The 21,553-nt window shown below is 33.0% G+C and overlaps 1 protein-coding gene across 2 annotated transcripts in view; it reads left to right on the forward strand.

Annotated features, from left to right (window-relative positions):
- The first annotated feature begins 3,383 nt into the window (after positions 1-3,383).
- LOC143226422 (uncharacterized) overlaps positions 3,384-21,553 on the forward strand; it is a 125,934-nt gene continuing 107,764 nt past the window's right edge. The window contains exon 1 of one of the 2 annotated variants that reach the window (XM_076457360.1): positions 3,384-3,601. The gene's annotated coding sequence lies outside the window, so the exon portion shown is untranslated. Of the gene's footprint in view, positions 3,602-3,678; positions 3,781-21,553 lie in introns of those variants that run through there. The other variant, XM_076457361.1, reaches the window with a different exon arrangement.

Here is a 21,553-nt window from a genome sequence, read left to right on the forward strand (position 1 = left end):
AGGAGAGTTTACCAAAAAATTAGCCTCTATATAAGCATATAATTGATCAAAATTATGCTTCTCTTTAAATGTTTAAGTATTGACGGTTCCCGTATCTTACTTGGGGTTGGACAAGAAAATGTGAGTTGCTACTTCTTATTTGTCTTGCTCAGTGATTAAAGTATTGCATGACTCTTGACTTTATTGTTATGGAACATAAGTTGTGGTAGATCTGAATAAACTGGCTAGAGGGTTCCCAGGAGATATTCTACACTTTCAATCATAATTAGGTCTAAATAGATTCTTGTAGATATTTGCCGATACCAATTTTTATATATCAGATTAATATCTGAAATACATACTTACTTATTTAAAGATATATATCCTGATTCTATAAAATTCAATGCCTTGGATTTGATATACAAAACTCTATGTGCGCACTAATTCGTTTTTCTTCTCATTTATCAGTGTAAAACTTGTGTAAAGTGACTTCATGCTTTTAACTGATAGTCTTTCAATTAGAAAGATCTATTCCTCTTGTTAAATGTGGTATTGTTTTTCTTGCTGGGCGGTGGTAAGTGTTGTGTCACTTCAATATCTCATAAAGATGCCTCACTGTCGTCAAACAATTGCATGGCACCTAGACTGACCTTTGTATGAGCTAACAGTGGTGGTTATTCCTCAGCAGTATATCTACTATTATTTTGTATCCAAATGTCTTGTATCACTATTCTATTCAGGATCCATCAGGTATCGGAGCTGATTTACTTAAGAAAACAAACTTTCTACTCAAATTAATTATTGGGGAACCCTTCGAAAATTCTTTAAGTTTTGAGAAGCTTTCTCTTAGTGGTTATATCCACTTGTCTCAGACTCTTAGAAGTTACTTTAAATAATGCAGTTTTTAAATGGATTAGCCATTCTTACAAAGTTATTCACACTGAATGAACGATTAGTTCGACCAATGAATTCTTTATATTTACTTAGAATAAATTAAATATAAAAACACAATATGCCTGCAGAATCAAAACTTATACAAATTAAAATTTCGTTAAAACATTAGTATATATTCAATAGGTACCGAAACAAAAATACATACACTTGTCTGTTTGATTTGATTTTTTTAAAATTTTCACGCAAAGGTACACTAGGACTATCTGCGCTAGCCGTCCCTAATTTAGCTGTGTAAGCCTAGAGTATAAGACTAAACACCTGGCCATGCTGGGCCTCATACATTTGTCACTATAAAATTTCCCCACAGTAGACAAAGGGCACATAGCCCTGAATTCAGTTCATGTTCCTCAATTGGTGGTATATTCATGATGTTACAAAAACACGGGGGTTCAAGAAGTCTTGATGCAAATGTACATAATATTGTAAAGTTAAAGGCTGCATAAAATCAAATACATCCTAATACATATATATTCACAGTACTGATGAGATTCTATTAACCACCCCCTTCCTCCTCCTCCTAGTGGCACAGCAGTATTTCTGCGGTGTGTGTTTTCTTATAGCAAAGCCACATCAGGCTATCTGTTGAGTCCACCAAAGGTAATCGAAACCCTGACTTTAGCGTTTTAAATCCATAGACTCGCCATTGTACCATCGGAGGACGTATTTCTGTGGACTCATACGGCTAGAAACAGATTTTTGGTACTCGGGGTGGGCAGAGAACAAATGGCCCATTGTGTAGCTTAGTGCTTAATTCTAAACAAACAAATAAACAATATTCAATCAATTTTGTAGGCTCTTTGAAGGACGCATCTTGAATATGATAAAATAATGTTGGGTACTACTCAAAATATCTATTTTTTGCAAAATAAAAAAATATTATACCTAAAAATTGCAGTGGAGCAAAAACAAATCGCCCTTTAAGTGTTTGCATTAAAAAAAACATCTAAATAAAGATATAGTTGTTTATTATGGAAATAAGTCTGAAAAAAGTAAATAAAAATAGATATCATAAAGACGCATTCTGTTGTTTCTGTTCGGGTTGGGGCCTGGCATGGCCTAGCGCGTAAGGCGTGCGACTCGTAATCCGAGGGTTGCGGGTTCGCGCCCACATTGCGCCAAACATGCTCTCCCTCCCAGCCGTGGGGGCATTATAATGTGACGGTCAATCCCACTATTCGTTGGTAAAAGAGTAGCCCAAGAGTTGGCGGTGGGTGGTGATGACTAGCTGCCTTCCCTCTAGTCTTACACTGCTAAATTAGGGACGGCTAGCACAGATAGCCCTCGAGTAGCTTTGTGCGAAATTCCAAAACAAACAAACAAACAAAACTGTTCGGGTTATTGTACATTGATTTACCTATGACTAATGAAGGTGACTTCCAACATTTCCGAAAGGGCTTATCAAAATACGATGCATTACTATAAGCATAAACAGTGAAATAAGTTCAGAATAGCAGCACAAAGTATAGTAGACAATATATCTTATATTTATTTATTACAAGGGACAAAAATGAATTGTTGGCTTATTTATCGAATTTTTCACAAAGCTATATGCGCTAGCCGTCCCTAAATTAGAAATGGTAGAGTGGAGAAAAGACAAATAGTCAAAACTACCCACTGCCAACTCTTAGGCTACTCTTTTATTAACGACAAGGCCCAGCATAGCCAGATGTGTTAAGGCGTTCGACTCGTAATCCGAGGGTCGCGGGTTCAAATTCCCGTCTCACTAAACATGCTCACCCTCCCAGCCGTGGGGGCGTTATAATGTGACAATCAATCCCACTATTCATTGGCAAAAGAGTGTCCCAAGAGTTGGCGGTGGGTGGTGATGACTAGCTGCCTTCCCTCTAGTTTTACACTGCAAAATTAGGGACGGCTAGCGCAGATAGCCTTCGTTTAGCCTTGCGCGAAATTAAAAAAAGGAAAAAAAATACTAACGAAAAATTGGGTTTACTGTACATTCCAACGGACTTACGGCTGAAAGTGAAAGCATGTATAATGGTGGAATTCGAAATTGTAAGTCGAGTGTCCTAGTTACTAAACAGTAGAACTAAGTAAAATTAACTAAAGGATACATAGAAATAATTGGTTGTTGTTGCTTGTAATTAAGTAAAAAGCTACGCAATGGGCTATCTGCGCTCTGCCTACCACATGTACTGAAACTCGGTTTTTAGCGTTTTAAGTCCACACGCATGCGTCCATGCTACAACATATCTCAAGTGAAAGAGTAGAAAAGTGTTAAAGTTATGTTAATGTACTAATTGTGGTAGAACACAATAATAATCATCACTTTTACAAATGAAATTAGATGGTAATAGTTTATGTTTTAATTTATTTTTTAATGTTTTAATAATTTTAATAATGTTTTAATTATTTTTCCTGGATTATCAATCGTTATTATAATTATTTTTAAATATAATATATTTATTTATGTATGTGTGTGTTTATTGTTATGGCCAATCAGGATCCCTAGTTTACACTTTGGCTGGTTTAGACGTTCATTATTCCACAAATTTTGGTGGTGCGTAAGGTGAATAGTACAGCTTACAGGCTACAAAGCAGTATAAGACAACTTGGTTTCGTGCGAAAGTGAGGTACGAGTCCTGAATACAGGGGTGTCCGATGAATTGTTTATACAAGAGCAACCTGAAACTTTTTAAGTTTTGAACAGGTATGAAGAGCTTTATGTGAATCAATTCAAATAAATAGGAAAGTTACATTTGATGTATGTATAAACTTGAAAACAGAAAACCTATTTTTAAACCTGTGTATGTAACTTCAAGAATTTTAAATTATTATCGATGTCTACGCGGTTCTCGTTGTCCACGGTGACAGTCTAGAAATTGAAAGGTAGTGCAAGTTAGATTTCTGACTAGGCTTACCAACTGGCGTTAGGCCTGTTGACGGTGCTATGATTAAGATTTAGGCGTAGCCCAAATTGTACAGTCTATGATAATTCATAATGTACCGGTGTATCCAAATTTGAATATCTTTTCGAATGTAATAAATATATCTAAAAAAGTTGTGTTTTTATTACTAAAATCAGGTTATTCTTTTTTTTACTATAATTATATATTTGTTTATTTAAACAATTAAAATTCAGTCTGGCAACCCACTGCTTAGTAAGCACTATAATAATACTTTCTGGTTCTAACTTGCATTAATACCACTGATACCAGTAGTTATATAAAATTCACTTATTAAATATTATTGTTAGGTTATTAGTGTTTTTTGTTTTTTTTTTGTTTTTTCGTTGTATATTGTTATGGAAACTAAAATATTTAAAGTATTATTCTATTTTAATTAATATTTTTTACTTAAAAAAAGACAAAATATTAGAATAAACCTGTGGTGAAATATATACTATAATCTAATGGTAGTCTGAATTTTTAAGGAAAGGTTTAATTCAGAAATAATAAAAATAGTTTAACCTTGTGAAGTTGTATAGCTTTATGGTAAAATACCATTAGAGTGATAGTAGCATTTTCTGATATCCTTATTACAAGAAATATATTGTTAACAATGTATAAAAGATATATGATAATGGTGTTTGTATTAAAAAGATTTGATATGTGAAGAAAGGGTAATAAAAATGGATGTCTTTCACAAAGCATGAAACTTGAGAAGCAGAAAAGTAATACAAGTTTCTAAAATTGGTAAGAGATTTGGATATTAAAAAACTGCTTGAAAGAAGTGTTTGGGTGGAATAATAACACAATATCCAATCTTTTTATTGTACATTAACACTATTTGGAAGTACAGAAGCAGACATATTCTTTAGAGTATTACCTTTGTATTAGATGTAGAGTTGTGGAAATATGTTTGTTTAAGTTAAAACAAGATTAAGAGAGAATTTAGTTCTGATGCATTATTAACACTTGTTAGGAAGGTTTTAGAACCTGTTGTCAAAAATAGTTTATAAAAGTAAACTTCAAACTAGTATATTGTGATCATTTTGTACCCACAATAATTTTGTGAGGGATTTTTTTTTATCTATGTTACAAAATTAACACATTTTTTAACAATTTCCTGTCCCCCACTCGTACAGTGGTAAGTGTACAGATTTACAATGCTAAACTTTGTTTTGTTTTTCCTTGGTACACTCAGCAGATAGCCCAATGTGGTTTTACTATAAGAAAACATGCGGCTTTGTTGAGAGCTACTTGGTAAATGTTGTATACTTTGGTTAAACAGTTCAATTAAAATCTGATGAGAGTTTTATTTAGTAAATTACATTTTCATATAATTGGATGGAAAAGTAAAATTAAAAGAAAATTGGGTTGTTAATAATAACTGGTCTAGATTAATTAATTAGTATCACATAAAGTAATTAACTGAAGTTAGTGTTTTCCAGTTATTACTGTTTTTAATTATGCCAAGTACAGAAGTTAAGATATCTTTATTATGATTTCTTATTATGGCCAGGTGGTGAAGGTGCTTAACTCATAATCTGAGGGTTACAGGTTTGAGTACCTATCACACCAAACATGCTTGCTTTTTCAGCCATGAGGGTGTTATGTGATGGTCAGTCCCACTATTCATTGGTAAAAGAGTAGCCCAAGAGTTGGTAGTGGATGGTGATGTCTAGCTAACTTCCCTCTTGTCTTATACTGCTAAATTAGGGATGGCTAGTGCAGATAGATCTTGTGTAGCTTTGCCCAAAGTATAAAACAAAACATTTCTTCTTATTATTTTTGATTAATTTAAGGTTACTTAAATTAATCAGTTACTGTTATGACATTAAAAAACAAACAAACAAACTAGCATTTCCAATTGTTAATAATTTAGATTATTCCAACTGCCACTGGCCTGGCAAAGTTAATTTGTGACCTATGTATTCTTCTCACCCTTAAGGTACTTAACTACAATGAATTTGGTTGCACACTTTCTACATAATAAATAGTTTGTTTCAAAAGTATTATAAAATTCGGTTTAGTATTTTAATGATATTTTAAGTTGTGAATTTTCCGAAGTTTCAAATTTTTGTTACTATGTAAAACAAATGTAGCCTTTATTTATTTTCAAAATAAAACTATAATTGTGTATGTGTCCTACTATAGACATTCTCGTTTGTTCGTATGAGCTGTAACATACAAAGAAAATAACTATTAAAAATGTGAAGGATTAAAACTGGATCTTGTTTATATTATTTATTTAAAAAGAAAAAAAAAATTGTATGTATTTAGTTAGATCTAAGTTCTATTTTCCTTGGTAACATATTTCTTACCTTTTTGTTTTTGAAGCAATTACATAGCTGCAAAACAGCATAAAGCACTGATGAACAGTAGGTGTTGACTGGTAGAAACATAATTTGCACTTGTATTTTAGGGTCAAGCTCAGTCTCACTTATAAATGTGATTAGTTTTTAGTAACTAAGCAACTTTTGTAATTGTGTTGAGTAATAACAGATTTACTAATATGCAAAGAAAAAAAGCTCTTCTGTTATCTGAATAATTTTTCATTTTAAGAACTCCTGACTTTTACCATACTTACTAATCCTAAATAATCATCTGTCTTCTCGTATAAGAATATTTGTAGTTTTAAAACATACGGAATAGACGTTTAACATTTAGACGTTTAGACGGAATAAACATAAATGTTTTTCAAAAACATAGTCAAAAGAAACTATTTATACATAAATTTCAGGTTCATGGCTTATTAGGTTTTCTAAATTTTGTATTAGAATACATTTCTACTTACTCAGGTGTTTGCAATAATTTGGACAAGAATATTTTCTCTCCAGTAACATTTAGCCATTTGTTTTATCTCACTTGGAGGCTAAGAGTTATTAGTTCTAACTCATTTGATGTTGTATCAAAGAAAATCTTAGTACAGTTTTCTTGAAAGTGGTTGTCAGGGTGTAAAGTAAATGTCATATAAGAAGCAAATTTGTAGATAAGATTAAGTGAAGCATACTTCACTTATAAACGTGCTTCTGGATAAATGTGAAACCTCTATCTTGAGATGAACAAAAAGAAAGAAATTAAATGTATAAAAGTTTTGTTTATAGACAACTCTCATTTGAACTGCATAAAGATTAAAGTTCAAAGTATTTTTTATATTTTTCCTTGTAAACTGCTCTAAATAAAGTTTGCAGAGTTGCACATATGTTTTTATAATGTTATGCTGCTGTCATAGGAAAATTATTCATTTCCAAATTTTCATACTTAAAATCCATAACTGTGCAAATCTCAGTATTACAGTTCAAGACAAATAATTAACATTATTTCCAGAATGCACTTTCAAGACCCCTCGTTACTTTCATTCTCCTTACTGGACAAAAATGTCCATTTATCACCAAGCTTTATAATGCCAAACAGTATTTTCATTTTATAACTGTTGTGAAGCATTTAATTAAAGGCTTGCTGGAAATTAAAATCTGTTATTTGTGATAATTTTGTCCAACGTAGTGTAAATCCTAAATTAAAACCAGTTGGAAAGTTAGAGATGTTCCTAAAATTTTGCTGAGAAACAGTTTTTAAGTGCTAATTTTTCAAGCATTCTTAGATTATTTTTAACATTTGATTTCAGTGCTTTAACAGCTGAAATGAGACTTGATGGTTATAGTTTCATGGATCCTCCCTATACCATTTTCTTAATTATCTGTGGGTAACTGAAATTTCTCCATTTATCAAGAAGGAAATGAGATTTTTGTTACACATTTGTGTGTTTATGAACTTTCAAGATCCTCTGACCCAAACATAAACAAATTTAGTAATGTTTTTCATATTTGTTGATAAAAGCATGTATAGTTTTTAATCAAAATATGGGCTTAATGTGTCTGGCTTGTTGTATGATACACAAGTTTATTACAATGTAAAGACTAGAAAAACAGACTATTATCACTTGATTTACATTTTGATGAAATGTAAAAATGTAAAGCACTTAATCAGAATTTTTTTTAATTGTACATGTATAGGAACCATGGTTATGAAATGTTTTTATTACAAACTTGCACTTAATTTTTTCTGGGCAATTATGATTATTTACAAGAGTATGAATAATATTTTCAATATAGTGTCTCACCTCTTGTAAAATAGCTGTTCTTTTGTCAGCAAAAATTTTTAATACATTCCACTAGCCTTCCACCTCCTCTTCCTGCATAGCCATAGAAAAATGATAGTGCAGCAGCTCTCCACCAATAGGACCCTAACACCATTCTCATTGTAACCAGCACCCTCTTCACATCTATCCTTGTAAATCACTTCGTGATTAGTAATAGTCCTTTATAGATATGCTGGTTTTTATTTATGGATTTGTTGACAGTTTCTTTTACACTTATGACTCAGGTTTTTCTTCTATATATTTTAAATTTTTGCATTTTGGTATCTGGAAATTTGCCTTTTTTTCATACTTTTTCAGGGGCTTGTTTCTAATGTACTGTGGATCCAACTCTGACAAATTGGTTCCTGACCAGATGTGTGTGTGTGTATTATATTTTAACATCTGCATTCTCCATCTTGTGACCATGCTTGATATCAGTTACATTGTGACCCTTCCTACTGCAGAACTGATGTACATTTTCAAATGCTGCCAGCTGTTGGTTGTGTCTCCATTTTATAGTAATGTATGACTGACCAGTTACTTAGCAGGTTTGAGTTGTACATGCTGTAGAGATATGTTCTGTAGGACTGTTATTGGCTTTTTGCTTCATAAATTTGTTAGTCTTGGACTGTCTACTCATGGACTAACATAAGTAAAATAAGGTTGCTGTATACTTCTGTTTCTCCATGTCATTGAGACTCTTCTAATAATGGACCTCTGATACCATTCCATATTCTTCTTAGTGTTAAATGAGATCAGACTACCTAGTACGTATGATCTTTTGTGCCCTTGTTGCTCAACAGACCAAAGTTCCATTTATCAGTTATGCATATTCTGAGATTCCTTCATGGTGTCCCATACTTTTTCTTTGGAAGTCTTTCATAAGAGAGTGAAAGAGTATACCTAGATCAGATATGATGTTTTCCTTTTGGTTCCACACCAAACACTGAGTAGTATTTATTTAAAATTTTTCAATGTTCAGATTAAAGTCCTGTCATTGCATTAAATTGGGTACGAGTTTTCCATATCACAAACTTGTATCTTTATCTTACTTTCTACAAAGTTTGAGAAAATGTCTGAATTTATGGATTCCAAAAGTGAATACATCAAAGTTCAAATTAGATTTTGTTTATGTAATCAGTAAAAAATTAATGATAAAAGGTATTTCAAAAGTACTATTGAGAACATTCTTTTGATTTGATTTTATGTTGGCCTTGAAACTATTTGTGTAATCAAAGCTGAAAAAAATTTCTTGTGGTTTTAAAGGTTTGTAGTATCTTAGAATGGTGGGTTATAATAATGTTTTAAATGGATGATAATGTATAAAGTTTTACATTTTGAAACTATTATACTACAACTTTTAAAACTAATTAAGGAGTGAGCATGAGCCTTAATTGTTTAAAAAAAAAAAAACACCCAAAAAACTGTACTCCCTGAGGACAGGTGTGAGCTAGTGCTAAGCATTACAAGTTGTTTATGATTCATGTACTGTTTTTATTGATGTATTGCATAATTGGTTAAGTTACAGTTGCCCAAGAAGTGGTGGTAGGTGCTTTTGACTAGCTTTCTTCCTCCCTCCAGTTTATCATTTTTAAAACTATATTAGTGGACTAGTACAGATAGCCCTTGTGTAGTTTGTCTTGAAATCTGAAACAAACTGGACAAGGTGTGAATACCTACTAATGGTAACTTTTGTTACCAGCACCATATACAAAATGAATTAAGATAACTAGGAAACTACAGGTCACCAGTTTAATTTCTGTTTATTAGAAATGAATTGACATCTTTTGTTGATAATGTATTACAAAGTTTAGGAATAATTGTGAAACTCAATACCTCTGTTTCACTTCTGTTCTTAAGCATGACATCAGCATCATTATGTTGTCAAGGGGGAAAACTGACAGACAACAAAATAAGTGGATGAACATCACTATATTATTAACTACACACTCTTATTTGCTTGTTTTAATGTAATGAGTACCCCTGTTTTGGTAAACAGTTTAAGTAATGTTTGTTAACTTCAGCATCACATCAGGTTCAGTATTAATTTGGCTTTGGATTTTAGACTCAGTGGCTACAAGTGATGAAATTTCCACCTCTGAAATAGAAGTATAAAAGTACCAGTTTTGTCTGCAAATTCTGGATACTTTCCAGGTCTGTGAATACAAAGCTAACTGTGGATTTCTTTTAAACTCTGACCTTTTAGGGTTTTGTTACAAGTAAGCACCAGCAGATACCCTTCTTACTTTGTAGAGAAACCAGACAGACCATTATTTTACAATGCACATAAACTTCTAAGTAAAGAATACAATTTTTCATTTTAACTCAAAAGTCTTGTAAAGTTTGAGAGATTTTTCCTACCTGTGTATCTATTATTGAGGTTTAAAGTTTTGACTTTGCTTTGGAATCTACACTCTGGCATAATTATAAAACATTTCTGCAAACGACAGTGTGGAAACCTCTGTTGTAGGAGAAAGTAACATACCTAAATGTATTGCACTGTGAACAGTACTATGTATTATTTCCAGAAGGGTTACACAACAATTGTAGGTGTTTCATTCGCTTGTGGTGATTGGCAATTGTAAGCAGTAGCAAGGACAACAAATTAAAAACAGACTAAACACATGGAAGTTGCACTTAATCTATTTAGAAATGTGAAGAATCTTAAACAAAATGATCTCTAGTACTCCTCTGTAAATAGTTGGGATACATAAATGTTTGATTGGGATAAAGTATAGCATTGGTCTTGGAGTGCTGTTATGAGTCAAAGATACTTTATTTAGTATCAATCATATTTTAAAATGTTTGATATTAATATCAAAGTAAAAGATTTTTACAATCCTAGGTTCACTACAGTTATGTGATTCATGGAATTTGGTAATTGCTTTGTCATTGGGCTCATTAATTAATTACATTCAAATAATTGATTGTTGTCAGGTGAAGCTTGTGTTTGATTGAAAACCATTAATATGTATAAATGAAATAAAGCTTTCACATAATTTATAGTTATATAAAATAGTAATCATGTTTTCACATCTTTTTAAAAAAAATGTACATATCTGATGCTGTGTGTAATATGCAAATAGCTATGTACAGTAAAGTTGCACAGGAATAATGAAATAAAATTACATTTGCTCAGGAAAGCTTTCAGGAAGCTTACATTTCCTTTGTTATTGTTGCATTTTCCCATTAATTGTTTTTATTAAATTTATGCAATAAGTTCACTTTGCCGTGAGTAAAAGAATGCGGATGAACCATGCATACCCAGTCAGAAAAGCTAACTAAAAAGATGGAATTCGTCAAGCAAAGTTACATTCCTTGGGAATGTAATATTTCAGTTCTTGCTTGAATTTCAAGATCATCTTATTAGAACTAATTAAAAGGACTAATTTATTTAAATAAAACAAATCTAGTTAACAGTGTGTTAATAATAAGTCCTTTTTAACACAAAAATATTGGTTGATTAATCATTCCTAATAATAAATAAACAGAGTAATACTAACAGTTTGATTAAAATGTAAGCTTGGACATTAAACTGTAACAAAAAGTTACTAAAGCAATTGTTATTGTTGCCACAGTTTGTTTGTACAGTATTGCTGATTGATTAAACATATGCTTTGGGGGGGAAAAGGAAATGTTGAGTTACAGTGATGCTCCTCTTGCTGTATGTCAGTGTATATTTTATGTTTGATATATTGTCTTCCACAGTACTTTTACGACTTGTATCCTGGGTATTCAGTATATTGAATTGTATCCAATAGATGTACCCTTCTATGGATAATGCCAGCTACTAAATTTAAAAGTAATTATCACTTTTGAGTGCAACAATTTGTGTTCCCCAAATGGAAAATAATTGTTTTATAAAAGTGAGGCCACAAAAAGAAATATTTAAAAAATGAAATAAATAATAACTTCATAATAATAATAATAATAATAAACTTTCCTTAGATTGTGTCTCTATATCATGTTTTTTGGAATTTTGTCTTATCCCAAAACTTATCAGAGTAGATTAGATGCATTTAAGTTTAGCAGTTAAAAGACAACAGACTTTTTAACTGCAAACCTCTAGATGTGGATTCCTGTACATGGCGAGGAGACATCCCAGGGAAGGTTCTCTTTCAGTTTACCTCCTGTGGGATCTAAACATCCACCCACATGGTGACCTGTAAAGGAGAGGAGAGGATCCTGGTGGTTGAGGGCCCCACTTTGGCCTTGAATTCCTGTAGACAGGTGATATTGGGGTGGTCCTCCTTGGGTCAATTTGCTGGTTCCCTTGGGCTAGGGATAACCAAGTACCAGTGTTGAAAGTTCTCAACAGGTGTTGTGGACATTGTATCTGATGTTGCTGTTTTAGGTATAGTGCTCACTAAAACCTGGCATTGTTGCAGTGTCATAGTTTGGCATTGTTGTAGATCTCCTTGTTGGGCTCCATGATGAGTGGGGTCAATGGTTAACAAAAAATTATTTTATTATGGATATTCCAAATAAAAACTTAAATAGTGAAAAAACAGTCCATAGGTAAATGATCATATCTTGAAGATTCTGAGCAGCAGTCTTCAACATCTGTAATACCTTTACCTCATTTTCTTATACGACATTTTCTTTCGGACAAACGTTTTAGGGCAAATGTCTCCATATTTCATTCAGAAGGGACTAGAGGGACTTTCTGGCTCTCCAGAATCAGCCAAAAACATTCACTCTGGTGACATATTGGTGGAAACATCCACATCTCAATGCAGTGAACTCCTCTTATATTCAAAGGCAATTGGGGATACACCTATTGAGGTTATGCCTTGTGCTACTTTGAATTTGTCACGAGGAGTTATTGTTGAGAGGGATTTGAAGAACATCCCCGAGTCAGATTCTTGCTGATTTCTCCACCCAAGGAGTTTCTGTAGCGAGGTGTATCTCCACTCACAAAGATGGAATTATTACGATAACTAGTGTCCTCATTTTAACATTTACATCACTACATCCATTTGCCACCATCAAGGCAGGTTACCTTAATTGCAAGGTATGGTCATACATTTCAAACTCTCTCAGATGTTTCCAGTGTCAGTTGTTCATTCACTCAAAGACATCATGTTATGGTTTCTTGACGTGTTCTTGTTGTGATTGCAAGGACCATGATGCTTATGAGTGTGAAACAGACCCTTATTGCATCAATAATTTTTCACCCACCCTACTTTTGTTTTTGATCTAAATAGTTGGAAGAAAAAGAGATGCAGCATTTGAAGATGGTTCAAAACATTACTTACCCTGAGGCTCAAAAGTTGCTGTCCACTACTTCATCTCGGATGTATGCTCCTGCACTTCATTCCACTACTATAGTGGGAGTGCAGATGGGTCTCTCTGTGTCTCCAAAGGAATCATTCTCAAACCAAATGAAAAGTCTTTTGACTTCCATGATTAAAAAAGTTGATGAATCAATATCATCACTCACCTCTGTCCCTAACATTCATTCCAGCAAACCCCAAGATTCACTTCCTTTGGTTCCAGATACATCTCCTCCCACCCCAAGATGCAAAATGATCATTTGTTCACATCCTCAGTTGCTGGAATCCTCTTTCAACAGCAAAAAACTGCCAAATCAACCCAGGGTAGGATCCATGGAGGATGACAGACTTCCTTTGAATAAAGACAAAGAAAAAAGACGTGGTCATAAACAGAAGGGCTCTCCACCTATTTCACCTACACAAATAAAAATGGCCACCTTGATACAATGGAACTGTTGATGTTTACATTATAATCTGGATGACATTAAAGCACTAATTGCTTCCTACCATCATGTATGTTTTTCCTTACAGGAAAAATTTCTGAAACCTGCTGATACACTCACCTATCAGCAGTTTTCTTTGTACAGAAATGAGAGGCTGTGTGATGGATGATTGCATGGAGGGGAGGCACTGGTGGTTGATTAGCATGTGCTCATTTTTGGAGGGTGTAGCCATCTGTGTTTCCTTGGTTTCTATCATCACTATTTGTTCTTTCTACCTATCTCTTGAAAAAACATATAATCAGTTAGACCTTGATGCTCTCATTGAACAATTGCAGTTTCCCTTTTTAATCCTGGGGGACTTTAAAGGACATAATCCCCTCTGGGGAAGTGCTGATATTGATGGGAGGAATCACTCTGTAGAGTGTATGCTCTCTGATCCCAACCTATTTTCAGAACTGGTTCTGATGCTTATTTTCATGCACTTAGTCAGTCCTTTACTGCTATTGACTTCTCAGTTTGCTCCCCTTCACTATTCTTCCACTTTTCATGGAGGGTTGACAAGAACACATGAGACAGTGACAATTTTCATATAATTTTGAGAGAAGCTGGCTGTGGTTGATACCATGTGCTCTGATGGAAGCTTAATCAAGCAAACTCGCTCTCTTTCACTGCTCTTGCAGAACTTGATCCTGCCATCATCTGTAAGCCATCAATAGACGACTGTGTAGCAGCAGTAACTAACTATGTTATACAGGCAGCTGCTTAATGTATTCCTAAGACCGCAATGCGTTTTCTACAATATCCTCATCTGTGGTGGAATTTTGCCTGCCATATAACATGGAAGGCTCTAAAATAGGCCTGGGATACTTTTTGTAGGTATCCCACACTCTTGAACTGCATCACTTTCCAGCAGCCCCATGCACATGCTTGGTGGATAAGACATCAAAGCCAGAATGACTCTTGGATTAAGTTTACAGTTAGCATATCTTCTATCACTAGTTCCAAAGTCATATGGGACAAGATTTGAAAGGTCAGTGAGCAATATAATTCCATCCCCCTTTTGATCTTGCTCTCTGATGGCCAGGAAGTATTTGATACCCTGAAGCATCACCAATACTACAGGTGAAAGGTTTTGCTGGGTATCTCACATTTCTGCTTCATCCTCCACCTTTTTAGTCATCAAGACTTTGGAAGAGTGATCACCTCTTTCCATTAGAGTTGATTGTCTCTGAATTCCACCAGTGTAAAGGGATGATTATACTCAAACTAGCCTTTCATTAGTCTGGCAGTACATCTGTTGGACTTGATGATGTATGCTACAAAATGCTGTGCCATCTGTCTTCTGCTTCTCTTGCTATTCTTCTGATTGTTTTTAACTGGATCTGGCAAGATAATATTTTTCCTGATACCTGGTGCCAGGTTATTGTTTTGCCTTTCTCTAAGCCTGGGAAGGATCCCAAGGTTTCTTCAAACTACCATCCAATTGCTTTGTCGAGCTGTCTCTGTAAGACCTTGGAGAGAATGGTTAGTGCTCCTTTTATTTGGTTTCTCAAATCAAACAACCTCCCACCTAGTGTGGGTTCCGACAACAGAGCTTCACCATGGACCACCTGATTTGATTTGAAACGTCAGTCAGAGAAGCCTTTCTCAAATGAAATATCAATGTTCTTTAACATTGAAAAGGCATATGATATAACATGGAGTATGGCATTTTGCATTTATATGGGTTATGTGACCAGTCAGAGAAGCCTTTCTCAAATGAAATATCAATGTTCTTTAACATTGAAAAGGCATATGATATAACATGAAGTATGACATTTTGCAAGAACTCCATTTATATGGGTTATTGATGTTCTGTGTTAAAGATACATCATGCTCTTATTCGATTGAAACTAGACTATGGATAATTGGTCTATGGCTCTGCTAGGACCTAGGTCTTGAAGATGCTGGATTCTGTTTGTCATCAGGGACTTTGACTCTGCATCAGAACTTTCTGCACATCCCAAGTTCAGAGCTCATACACAGTCTCATGAACCTCCTCTACAACTCTGCCGTTTGTAACTGTCTTTACTGTATGCTTCAAAACTTCGATTCTTACCACAGCATGCCACCTGTGGTTGTGTTTTTTTTCCTCAGTGGGCTATCCTTTTTCAGAACAGATGATCTGCCATTGTTCCTTTTGGCCATTATAACCAGGCACAATTGTCTGAAAAAAGCAAGATACTCCCAATTGAAAATACTATCTGTTATTTGCTGAACATCTTTTGAACCATCCTTCCATTCCTATTTATACAGATGGTTTGAAATCAGGTGACTCTGTGGGTTTTGACATGGTTTGTTGTGGTTTCTGTGTTCTACAGTTTGTGGCTGAACTGTATGCTATGTCTCTTGCCCTGGATCATATAGAAGCTGAGCAGTACTCAAATTACACTTATTTATACTGACTTACTTAGTTTTCTACTGGCCTTGGAATAGTTTCACATTAGTTCTCACTCTGTTCTTTCTGATATTCAAAACTGACTGGCCTCTTTCTCTTTAACATATATTTCTATCCAGTTTTTCTGGATACCATACCATGTTGGTATTTGCAGGAACGGGCTTATCAACACCACAGCTAAATCTGTTTGCTCTGGCACTATCACTGCTGTGCCTGTTCTATATGTGGACTGTGGTCCTGTATTTAAGGCTCGGCTCCATGCCAGTTGGGACTTGGAATGAGCAACGTGAAAACAAGCTTTTCTGAAGAAAACCCTCTGTTGGATTTTGGCCATCTCTTTCCATAAGGATAGGAAAGAGGAAGTTGTCTTAACTAGACTATGCATTGGTCACAGTTTTGCACTTCTTCATTGTTTTTTTTTATCTGGGACTGATGCATCAATGTGTAACTTTGAGGTCACAATAAGCCACATTTTACTGTCTTGCCATTGTTAGAACTCAGTGACGGCACCATTTTAAACATGTTTTGTTCCAAGGTTTATCCATAACATTAGATAGTGTGATGGGCAATGGTAACACTGTCCACCTTAGAAATATTTTTAGTTTTTTAAAGACATTAATAATTTTTTAATGCCATTTAAGTTTTTTATACGTTATACCTTTTTTAATGTGATTCCCTTTGTACAAGAATTGATGTACATTTGTTGAATTTGAAATTAGAAAATGGCCAAAATATCAAATAATTTGAAACCAGGACTGGAAAGGCCAACTTCAGGTGTCTAACACTGATGTTTGAACTACCCGTTAGTCATCCTAGTGGGCCCGGCATGCCAAGCGTGTTAAGGGTAATCTGAGGGTTGCAGGTTCGCATCCAGGTCGAGCCAAACATGCTTGCCCTCCCAGCCGTGGGGGCGTTATAATGTGACAGTCAATCCCACTATTTGTTGGTAAAAGAGTAGTCCAAGAGTTGGCTGAGGATGGTGATGACTAGCTGCCTTCCCTCTAGTCTTACACTGCTAAATTAGGGAAGGCTAGCACAGATAGCCCTTGAGTAGCTTTGTGCGAAATTCCAAAACAAACAAACAAACAAACAAACAAAATAGTCATCCTAGTGAGCTATAATAATTAAAATTTTGCTATAAGTCTTTTAAAATGTGTATTACTTTTCTTTATAAAAATGGCCATAACATCAAATAACTCAAAACCAGGACTGGAAAGGCTAACTCCAGGTGTCTAATGCTGATTTTTGAACTTACCCCTTCATCATCCTGGCAAGTTATGATAATTACAATTATGCTACAGAAAGTCCTTTACAACTACTATAGTTTTTGTCTTACCACTGTAGGCTAGAGGTAAAAATCGGATTTAATGCTATTTATTTTTTAATTCAAAAGGTAAACTTTGTTTTGTTTTACCTAAGTTTCCTTTTATGAATTTTGTTAATTTTACTTTAATTTTAACTCTTTACTGGATGTTTGGCACATATAGTCTAGTTGCTTTGTGCTTTTAAACACCAAACAACAACAGTTGTGTTTTAGAAAAGTATATTATTTTTCTTTTTGAGTGCCTCCTACAACCCATAACTCATTCTCAGTATGTTTTCACAAAATAGAAACTTCTCATTTGTGCCTGATTAATGGTGTCCAGATTAATTTTCTGCATTGGTCTGTGTCTTGTGTACTACAACCATAACAGTCTGCTCCAATGCATGGAAGAATCTGCTGTGAATAATGTTTTGTTGTATGTTTTATTTTTATACAAGTTCATGTATAAAGCTTATTACAAATTAAAAAGCTTAAATTTTCCATGTGGGTGACACATAATATGTGATTACTATTTAAACACTCAAATGGTTTCTGTTAAAAGGAAGAAAACAATGAGACTGCTTCAGTGCCATAGGAAGAACCTTCAAATGTTTAGAACTATTTTCAAATATCTAGCTTGTGAATGAACTTTTGAACACAGTTCAGATAATCAGAAATGCTAATTTCAATTAGCTAATTATTTTCATTGTTGGTGACACAAATGTTGGAAATCTAATCTCATTAAACAAAATTAACTCCCATTTAGAAACAAATGAGTTGCTAATTTGAATTCAAATTTTTAGAATGTATATTGAGGTTTTCTTTTCTAGTATGAATTTTTAGCTCAGGGCTCCATCTCTGACTGATTTAATATCTAATTACAGACACAGTTATTGAGGATTCCCTTTTTGCTTTACCATTAGATTTGAGAGAAATTTAGCTAAGGCTAATTTTATTAAGTACTGGAATAGCGATGGAGTGACATAGTAGGCAAAAATAACCCTGTAAACCTTTTTTCAGGTTCATGCTTAGACCTGTTTAGCTTAAATGCATTTTATGTTAAGAGTTAGTCTGTTGAATTTATGTTATGGGTGGGATTATAAAATGTATCCTAGGTTTTGAAGATGACTGCAGAAGTAGGACCCACATTGTAGCTTGTGCTCTAAGATCCTTTTCTAAAAATGTGCAGTGTATTTTCAAAAATTATGTTAATGTGTTTTGATTTATGGCTTAAATGTTATGATTGTAATATAATTAATCAGAGGTTGGGATTTGCTGTTTTTAATACAGTCCCTTCTCATTACTTTGTTTATTCATTTAACTTCATTTATATATAATTATTTAATTTCATTAAAATACACACATACTATGTATAATTGAAATGTGACTCAGTGCATATGCATCATGTCAATGCAAGTTGTGAAGTTAGCTTTGCATGAATGTAAGGTCAGTAATAAAAAACATACGTGTAACTTAATGTTACAGTGTAAGTATAGCATATTTTCATGTTATAATATGCAGTCATTCTAGCACCAAAGAAGCACAACATTCATTTCCTTTTTTTTTTTATGATGGTTACGATGTTGGTCAAGTGGCAAACCCCACATAGGTGGAGTATAGAAAATACCATAAAACAGTCTTACTGAAAACAAACACTTCAAATGTGTTTAAGAGGTTTTAGAACTTATGCAAATACCATTTGAGATTTTTTCAGTGAAGAATATTTTTTTAATTAGAACATTAAATCATTCTGTTTTTAGACTAGTAGTGAAACACACTATTTTCAGACAAAAATATTTAATGAAAATATTTCATTAAAAAAATCTGATGGTTTGCATACTAAATTACTTGTAATCTTTTTTTTTTTTTTTTACTAAAAGTCTACCAACATTTGTAAAGATTCACATGCTATATCAAAAGTTATAGTACATTACTTAATGTGTGCAAATGTGTATATATAAAATAATGCATTATCTTGAGCCCATAGCAAAAGGGTTAATCCAGTGATCCAAATGAAGTCAAGTAATGTCATTAAGATAATCAACTATTAATTGAATTAGTTTCAAATTATTACAGTAGTCTAAGTAATCAAATATATTTTATTTAATTCAAGGATGTTCAGCTTAACTGATTGTTATAACTCAGAAAAATAAATCAACTAATCAAAATTAGTTTTTCTAATTATTACAATTTTTTTTATTTTTCAACTTACAAGAGAATAATCAATCAATTGTATGTAGTTAATTAATAAGCTTGATGACTAATTAACTAGCAATTTATACTGATTATTCAATTTTATATCTTACAGATTGTAAGGTCAATCTTAAACCTAAAGACTCTGAAATGTGCAGATAGCCCTCATGTAGCTTTGCACAAAATTGAAAACAAACCAAACCTCTGAAATTTTTTCCAGAAACTAAGTATATTAGCTATAATTTTTTTTTATTACTGAACTAACAAGAAATATTCTTATTCCTGTTGACTCTGATAATGCAGGTAATTTCTTTTATTGGACAATCAATTTGGGTAATTTTTGTTTTAATAAACCTAACAGTCACCAGATTACACTTTCTTTTTTACTTTTTTCAAATAAATTCTCTGTAACATTAATAAATAGCAAAATGAACTAATTTTTAATCTGGTTTAGTAATTTATTGTCATATAAGTACTGAAGAGTTCAGTAATAACACAATATAGGAATTTTCCTATGAATCAGAGAGAATCATATAGTTATTTGTTTCATTTTATTTAAAACCAAATGATAGTTAATCTCATAAATATTTAACATCATACTCTTTCAAAACATTTGCTATGGCTATATATTTTGCACTTGGGAAAAATTAAGTTTGAAGTTTTTTTAAATAAACTAATACAGAATGGGCATTAATTCATATTTTAATATTTTAAGTTTGATACCTCATAAAGGTACTTTATTTTCTTTACAGAAAAGATGAACACAAATTATGACAAATGTACATAAAACCAATAATGTAAAAAAGTTCCTCTTATGAAACTTAGTCCTTCAACTTAAGAATTAAAATGGTTTTATTTTCAGAGCCCAAACACACATTTAATGTATGATATGCAATAAAATACACAAACTGGTAAGATCCCATCCTGCAGTTTCTCATATTTACAAAATCTAAAAAAAAAACTGATTTGTGAGAGTAATTGTTCTTTTTAAAACTTTCATTAAAATATGTTAATTTTTATCAATTTCATTGTATCAACCTAATTTTAAATAAAGGTTAGAAGAAGTTTGTAAATGCAGAATGAAAGGTCTGTCAACTTGATAATATAACTGAGAATAGTTGTTTTTATTCAACCAGTGTCACTTTTTTTTTTTTAATTTGTATATCAATAACAGTAAGAAATTGGAATGTATTCAACATAATGGAAACAAATATTATACAAATCAGTTTTAATCACTGAAAAGTATTGAAAATGACCATACTTATTACCTATCACACCAAAGTTTACAATCTCTTCTCACTCAAGAAAATATGGTCAAATGATTGAAATTTTATATCCTTGATATAGTCAATATGTATACTTTGCTGTTCTGAACTTTGAGATTCTCTAGCCATTTCTTTTTTCTGGATTGTTTTACATCTTTTGTCAATTGAATTACCTCATTTCACTACTTGCGATTTATAACAAAAAATGAGCATGTATTTCCTTGTGGCACAACCATATATTAAAAAAAAAAAAATCCTTCTGCAACTAAATAAATATTGTGGTTATTTTGTTTTAGCTAATACTTATATTCTGTAAATATAACAAGATTTAGTGGATTTTCAGAATTGAGAAGCAGCATCTATGGAAATCAGCTTTTCTGTGTATGATTTGCTGAATTTCTGTTTCAGAGATATGCACATGAATGTTCTTGTTGTATAGCATCTTGTAACTAGCTCTGTTTCGTAGCTGTTTATACAATCTTCAAACTGTTTACGATGTGAAAATCTGAAAAGACATAGCAGCATGGTGCCAGTAGACATGGGGTTCTTATTTCTTTGTTCAATCTCTTCATAACTGTATTTGTACTTTTCAATCTTAGGAGGGCTGTTTGTTAATTGATTAAATAATTGCCTCATTAACCAACTAATATAATGTTCCCAAA

The sequence above is a fragment of the Tachypleus tridentatus genome, chromosome 9, assembly GCF_004210375.1.
Source record: "Tachypleus tridentatus isolate NWPU-2018 chromosome 9, ASM421037v1, whole genome shotgun sequence".
NCBI classification, from domain to species: Eukaryota; Metazoa; Arthropoda; class Merostomata; order Xiphosura; family Limulidae; genus Tachypleus; species Tachypleus tridentatus.